The 8,409-nt window shown below is 42.5% G+C and overlaps 1 pseudogene; it reads right to left on the reverse strand.

The window, feature by feature from the left end:
• Positions 1 to 269: 269 nt before the first annotated feature.
• LOC138818103 (PPP2R1A-PPP2R2A-interacting phosphatase regulator 1-like) lies at positions 270 to 1,664 on the reverse strand (annotated as a pseudogene).
• Positions 1,665 to 8,409: the final 6,745 nt, after the last annotated feature.

Genomic DNA, 8,409 nt, shown 5'->3' on the forward strand with positions numbered 1-8,409 from the left:
TTAGACATATTAGCAGCGAAAAATGTATGCTACAACACACTTATTGGGAAAAAGTCTGAAAATATTACTACACTGAATTCAAGGGTATTCGCAGGAGACCTGACAGAGAAGTTCTCTAGAATATTTCAAGAAATTAAAAAGGGGGGGAGGGGAAGGGAAAGGGTCAAAAGGGAAATATCCTCAGTTTAATTGACAAAGTTCAGTGCTTGCTCAGACTTAATTTCTGTCTCTACCCTGCCACGTCCCCAAAAAGTTTCCAGATGAGTACATCACTTAGATGAAAGTTCATCTACTGGAATAAAGGGAGAGACCACTTGGGCAGGTGACACAGGAGAGTTGGTGGTAGTGCTGACTGTAGATGCTGAGTTACAAGAAGTTCCCGCATTGCTGCTGTTTCCATCCAGGGTATCTGAAGACACACACACACCAGGATCTGACAGCTGGGCCACGTCAGAAGAAAACATGTTGGTGATGCCCTGGAAAAATCTCTTTGGCTGATACTCAGTTTCCATTTCACATTTTCTTTTCAATGGTCCAAGAACACTTAGTCTGATACAATTGATGGGACTCTGGTTTCTCTGGGTGGTAAATCAGGTCGTCGGGCTCGGGATGGGGCTTGGAGGCAATCCATTGCTACTCACAAAACTTTGCAAGGATGGTGAAAAGCACTGCTTCCCAATACCCCGGGTGGGTGACAGTGCTGTTGACACAGGAATAAAATCTATGCGCTTTGACGAAGCAGATTTTTCCACGTCGTTGTCAATAAGCCTGAAACTTTCCTCCCAGGAGTGGCTTATCTGCATTGCCGTCTGGACCCCGCGCTCATGGACCATCTCTTGGTTGATCAGGTCCATGCCCTCTCCTGTTTGATCTGGTGCAAGTCGCTGCTGTGCATGCAGATGGGGGAGGCCAGGAGCAGCAGGCCATGGCGGCCTGGGAATGTGGTGCTGTTCCGCCTGGTGCTAGGCGCCTTGGCCTGGAACATCGGCGAGGTGACACTGAGGCCTTGGATGAGGGGGGGACTGTTAGACCTCCAGAGGCCCCCTCTGCCGCCGCCGCTGCTGCAGCAGCCTCTGCCACCGCCACTGCCACAGCTGCCCTCCGTCGGACTCCTGCCGGGACCCGGAGGCAGCTCTGGGTCCAACTCATCTTCTCCTGAGCCAGGTAGGGGGGCAGGGAAGCGGGGGCGGTCCTTGGACAGGCCTCGGGGACTCCCATACCCCGAAGTACAGGGAAGCCACCGCCACCACCGCCTTCTGGGGGACTATCTTCTGCATGCAACACATCCCCACCCCCAGAAAAAAGGAAACATCCCAAGAGGGCAGGTTTGGAGTTGCTGCTCCCCACCTCTGACTAAAGCCACCAGGTTCCCTGTGGCGCACCCTCTTCACACATCCCTGCATCTGCCTTTTTCCTGGGACACTGGCCAGGATGGGGGTAGGATTCCAGGATCAACATCCACTATCCCACCCTCCACTCCTGGGGGGCATTTGTGGCAGAGTCAGGGCTGGCCTGCCTGGTGCTGGGGAGGCGAGTTTGGGACCCAAGAGGAGAGGCAGGTGTCATGGGTCTGGGTCCGTGGGGGGGGGAGGTCGTGAGGTGCAGACCCACGGGGCTTCCACTGGGGACCAGGTCTGGCTGCAAGGAAGCCAGGGGTGCACCATCGCTGGATGACTCCAAGAGGCACCACAGGTCCAAGGTGGCTGCAACCTGTTTCAAATGAGGTAGCACGGGGAGGGCAGGAGAAGGGGCCGGGGCAAGGGCGGGCAGGTGGCAGGGCTGAGATTGCCCCCTTCACAGCTGAGCTCCTGGTGCAGGGGCCTTGGACTCAGGGCCTACCTGGCCTCTGAGCCTCCCTGAGACTGAGAGGGATGTGCCTGCTGTGCGGGCTTTGTGTCTTCGGTGCTCCTGGCCCAGACCTGTGCTCCTACAGCAGTGGAGGCCAGTCATGGATGCTGCCACCCCTGGTGCATGTGCCTGCTCTTCTCTGCTCTCTCTCTCTGTCCCCACTTCTTACCCAGGCTGCCCAGCCCCTGCTGCACAAGTATGCCAGCTCCCGTGTGCCCCTGTCTGCAGCAACTATGTGCCCCTTCAACCATTCCCTGTCCTCCTCTCAGTCACACTACTTCCCCACCTCGGCCATGCCCCCACCCCTGGCTTTGTACTGCCCTGACTCTGCCCTAAGGCTACCAGGCCATGGCAGAAGCAGCCTCACCTCAGCTCAGGGCTTTCCCCCAACCCAGGCAGCTGTCTGGGGGAATTGAAGATCCCCTCAGCCCAACCACTAGTGGAGACTTCTCCATCCACCCCACAAACCAAGCAGGTGCAAGGTAATGCTCCGAGTTTGTGTGTGTGTGTGTGTGTGTGTGTGTGTGTGTGTGTGTGTGTGTGTGTGTGTGTGTGTGTGTGTGTGAGTGTGTGTGTGTGTGTGTGTGTGTGTGTGTGTGTGTGTGTGATTGTCCTCTCAAGGACTCAGAACATTGAATCTTTTGGGATGACAGCACACAGCACACTTATAAAAATGAAAAGGCTTGGAAAAAATTATATTAAGTGAAGTAAGCCAATCCCAAAGAAACATAGGTCCCATGGTTTCTCTTATTTGCAATATCTAGTATATGTATGAGTCAAGCAGAAAAGGTCAGATAATGTGATGTTAGGAAAATGAACCCTTAGATATGTATTTAAATGTTTTTTTTTCTTTCATGCATTTGTTTCTAACACATTTATAAGATTATTTCTTTGTTGCTTTGTATGTCCCTCCCCCAAAGTATAACCCCTGTTTTCATGATATTTAATGTCGGTATAATTTGTGGAAGAGATGGGGAAAAACAAGTAGTTTAAGGATACAGGTGGACCCGTTGCAACTATGAGAAGTACAAGTTGTCATGTCCAAAAAGAGCTTCACAACTTTGGTGCCGGGGTGGGGGGTGGGGGAGATTATGGGGGGGGTAGGGGGGAGCTGGGAAGGGATTTGAAGGGTAAACAAAGGAGGAGACTGCAATGCTTGATAAGAAATGTATTCATTATCTTGCCCATGTAATTGTAACCCCTCTGTACAGTTTGTTCACAAAAAATTAAAATTAAAATTAAAAAAAAGCACTAAGAACCCTGTGTAATGGATTCAGCACAATGTGCCTTTTGAAGGACTCAGCACATAGCAACTTTTGGGATCCTCATGGTAATTTAATTACCAATAAGATTAGACATGCCATTTTGACATCACTAAACTTAAATATCATATTATGGCATTATATATCAAAGTGACATTAGAGACATAGTGTGAATTCCTACTCTGTGATTTCATTCAATTACAAGCTAGCAATATTGGAATATTGGTGGATAACAGAAATCTATTGTGACCTCAAAGCCATTGTGACATGAAAATTCCTTTTTGACATCACAGTGCCATTGTGATATCATTAACTTGTTCTGACATCACAAACCTGTCCTGTCCATTGTGACCTCATCACCAATGTGACATCACAAAGGCAATATGATATCACATTGTTATTGTGACATTACAATCACCCTGATACCTCCCAAACCCATTATGACATCTTTAGCACCTTTGAATAAACACATGGCCTTTGTGACATCACAGTCCCTTTGTGTATCCATATCCTCATTGTGAAATATCAACTGAGATCAGATATGCCATTGTAATATCTCAAAGCATTTACAATATAATCATTGGTGTGACATCACATTGTCATTTTGAAAATATCAGGTCATTGTGCCATCACAAATCTGTAATGACATCATACCACTATGACACCACATTGTCATTGTGACAACATATATACATGATGAAGGCCTATTATGTGATTTTGTTGTATTTCAAATGTGGGTTCATATCAAACACATTTGGACTTCATAAACATTGTGACATGACAATCCCTTTGTGATATAAGATTGCCATTGTGATATCTAAACAACTGTGACAACTCAAACATGTCCTGTCCTCATAAGTTTTGTGACATGTTGCCACTGTGTTAGGCCCATTGAGAGCTCAATCTATTTTCGATCTCATATTATTTCAGGTATGACATTAAATATTAGAAATATACTGTGATATTATGAATATTGTGACATCACACTGCTAGATATAATGACCATTGTGTCACACTGTCACATCACAAATCTGTTCTGACTTCATCACATTTGGGCCAGAAATGACTTTGGAATCCTCAAAATCCCATTCTAAACTCATATACTCATTATGAGTTAATGACAATTGAAGTTTGGAATGCCATTGTCACATCACCAAACTACTGCGACATCACAAAACTATTTTGAATTCATCACTATTATGGCATCACTAACTAATTGTGATATAACAACACTCTAATGACATTATAATTTGACATCATATTGCAATTGTGATATTACTGAACCCTCATGTTTTCATGCATTTATGATCTCATCACATCTTAGAATATTATGGCCTTTGAGACATCAAGCTCTTTCCGTGAACTTGTATCATTGTGAACGTGTAGCAATTGAAAATTGAAATAAGATGTGATATTTTAAACTAGTTTTGACATCACTAACCCATTTTTATATCATTAACACTTTGACAACCAGAACCTGTTAGGTACCCTAGTACTTTTGACAAAAAACATGGCCTTTGTTTCATCACAGTTCATTTGTATATGTCATTGTGACTTCATCCTCATATCCTCACTATAAACTAATGGCAATTAAGATCTGACATGCTATTGTGACCTCATAAACACTTTGTGACATCATCACCAGTGTGACATAAGACTGTCATTATGACACCATCAGCTCATTGTGACATCACCAAGCTACAGTGACACATAGAATTATGACATCACATTGCCATTTTGCTGTCATAGACACATTGTGAATGTATATCTTGTGATTTCATTCTATTTCAAATGTGGCATATCAGTTGATATCAGAAACACATTGTGACCTCATAACCATTGTTAGATAATAAACCCTGTGTGACATCATAACCAGTGTGACATTATATTGTTGTTATGACATCTTTAGCTTATGTTGACATAACAAAATGATAATGACAGTATAGCATTTGCTATTGTCATTGTGACATCATTGTCACATTACGAATGCCAAATCTGAGATTTCATTGTATTTGAAATGTGACATGTGGGTTGATATCAGAAACTCATGGTGATGTCATAACCATTGTCTCATAAAAGTCCCTTTTTGACATCAATTTGGCAATGTGACATCACACTGGCAATGTGATGCTAGTAAGGCATCGTGATATCACAATGGTCATGAACTCACAATGGATTTCTGGTATCAACCAACATGCCACATTAGAAATAGAATCAAATAACATAATAGGCAAACACAACGTGTCTATGACATCAGAATGACAATGTGATGTTACAATGCTATGATGTCATTGTAGTTTTACATGTCAAAATGGCAACATGAGGTCACAATTATGATTATGTCAGAAAGGAATTATTATGTTTCAATGGTATATATGATGTCAGTTTTCATTAGTTCCCCAAGAGGATATGGATACCAAAAGGTTCTGTGCTGTCACAGAGGCCATGTGTGTTTTCAAAGGTGGAAAGAGGTCATTATAAGTTTTGGATGGCCCAATGTGATCCATAATGTCACGATGAAAATGAGATATCCCAGTGGGTTTTTAATGTCACAGTGGTGATGAGGTCACAACGATTTTGTGATGTCACAGTTTGTAATATCAGAATGATATATCCAATTTCAATGACTCATAATTCAATATGAGGATACCAGGTGATAGAAGAAGCTACATAGTATGAGGTCATACTATGTGAAAACCCTATGGGACAGTGATTTCACAATGACAATGTGATATCTCACCATCATGTTATAAGAATGTTTTGATGTCACAATTGGAGATGCAATACTGATGAGGAAGTCGCAATAGATTTGAGATGTCCCAAGGGGTTCGTGATGGCACAATGGCATGTGGGAACTCAATTGTCATTAAAACACCATGAGTATATGAGTTTTGGAAGGGATTCTGATGTCAGCAAAACATATGTAGTCAAAAAGGTGAATAACTAACAGATGTGAGATGTCACAAAGTGACATAATGGTTATGATATCCAGTGGTGTGATATCATGATGTTACACTGGATTTTAGATATCTCATGTCATATCTGAAATACGAGGTTGAACACAGATTTTCAACTCACAAAGGTCCTAATATATCACAATGGCATGTCACAAAATTATGAGAACAGGAGACGTATTTGATGTCACAGTGGGTTAGTGATATAACAAAGGGAATGTGCTGTGACAGAGATTTAGATGTCACAAAGGTCATGAGTTCACAATGGTTTACTGATAACGCAGATGGCACATTTCAGATAGAATGAAATCAAAGAATAGGCATTCAAAATGGGTCTATGACAATGTAATGTCAAGGCAGCAGTGATGATAGTATATGTACTCATTACCTTGCTCGTGTCACTGTAATCCTCTGTACACTGTATTTACAATTAAAAAACTCACAGAAGAAAAAAAAGAAAAAATATGGTATGGTGTCATTGGGGTTTGGTGATGTCACAATGAATGGTGGTGTCATGATGATAATGTGATTTCACAGTCATAATTATTGCACAAAATATTTGTGATGATACAATGCTATGTGTGATAACAATTTTCATTAGTTCACTATAAAGATATGAGTACACAAAGGGTCTGTGATGCCACAGAGTTCATGTGTCGTTTTTTCATTTTTTCATGTTTTTTTTTTACTGTGAAAATATTGTACAGAGGTGCCACGGACCGGATTCTGTCGGGATGACGGAGGACACCTAGGGGAGGAACCTGGAATAGGATGGGGAGATGGCAAACAGACAACTCACACACAAGAGGAGTGGATGCTGAGTGCTGAGTGCTGAGTGCGATTTAATGCAGAGGATAGCAAACTTTTATAACAGAAGTCTTCATGAGAAAGGGCAAAAGGTTACACAATCTTGCTGCATGACTTCATTTTTAGGTGGTCACCAGCTGATCGCCTGATAGGCACTTGTTTCCGGCTTATCTCTAAGGCATACAACGATTAAGATGTTTGTCCCCAATTAACCATTACCTATCTTTACAGAGGCCTTAACTTTCCCATAAGATCTTTCCTGTTTCTTCTTTAATAGTAAACCTCAAGGAGACCTGGATCTAGCAATTCTCTAGGTTTAGCAATTCTCTTAGTAAATAGCAGGAAATTCTTTCTCCTAAATAATTATCTCAGCAATTGCCATACATTCTTTCTATTCTAGCTGAGCCTACAGCTTCTTGTAAATCCTTTACAAACAATTCCTTCTGCTGAAGTGACTTTGTGAAACCTCCAATAATTTTATATTTACTTATAACTTGTCTCCTAGCCTCCATAAGAGGGGTTTCAGGTTAGCACTTAACTCTGGTGAGTCCGTCATAATTTTTAAGACACTCATCAGATATTGGAGTCGTCAACACTCTTAAGAAAGAGCTTTGAATAAGGGAACATTGACAATGAGCAAGTACAAAGAGCAGTAGAAGCAGTAAAAGATTAATAGGCACTCTTATACAGTGAAGAAAGGCAGAAACACATCTTTTCCCAGGGGTTTTTCCAGCCTTTTCCCAGGAGTAGGCCTCTTAGAAGCCCTATTCTCCGAGGTAGACTTCGGTGAAGTCCCAAAACTTGGAGATAGGTTTCTGTAAAGCCCCATTCTCTGAGGTAGACTTCGGTGAAGTCCCAAAACTCAGAGATAGGTCTTGAAGCCCCTATCATGGTCTGATAGATGGTTTCCCATGCTAAGCCAACTCTATTGGGGTCGGCATGGCACAGAGGGGTTACAATTACATGGGCAAGATAATTAGTACATTTCTTATCAAGCATTGTAGCCTCCTTCTTTGTTTCCCCTTCCCATAGCTTTCCATCCTCCCCCTGCTCCCCCCCAATCCTCCCCGCTCCCCCTCCCCCACAACGAAGGCTGTAAAATTCGTTTTCGACATAACGACTTATACATCTCAAGAGTTCACAATAGCTTTGTGATGTCACAATGTGATTGTGAAGGCACAACAGCAATGTGATGTCACAATGGTTTTGTGATGTCACAGTGGTGATAATGTCACAATGAGTTTGTGATGTCATTATGAGTTTGTAATATCACAATGACATATCCAATTTCAATTTCTACTAGTTCACAATGAGGAAACAATTTCAAAGAAAGAAAAGCTCCAATGACCATGAGTTTTTAGTCATAACTTTTGCGATATGCTGCCATTAGGATATTTTAGGCGTTCAGTAAGCTTATAATCTGTTTTCAAACTCATAATAATTCAGGTATGACATATGATATCAGAAATTGACTCTGACATGAACATTGTGACATCACATTGATAGACATCAAGAACATGGTGTCACATTGTGAACTC

The sequence above is a fragment of the Dipodomys merriami genome, unplaced genomic scaffold, assembly GCF_024711535.1.
Source record: "Dipodomys merriami isolate MVZ:Mamm:240054 unplaced genomic scaffold, mDipMer1.0.p SCAF_711, whole genome shotgun sequence".
NCBI classification, from domain to species: domain Eukaryota; kingdom Metazoa; phylum Chordata; class Mammalia; order Rodentia; family Heteromyidae; genus Dipodomys; species Dipodomys merriami.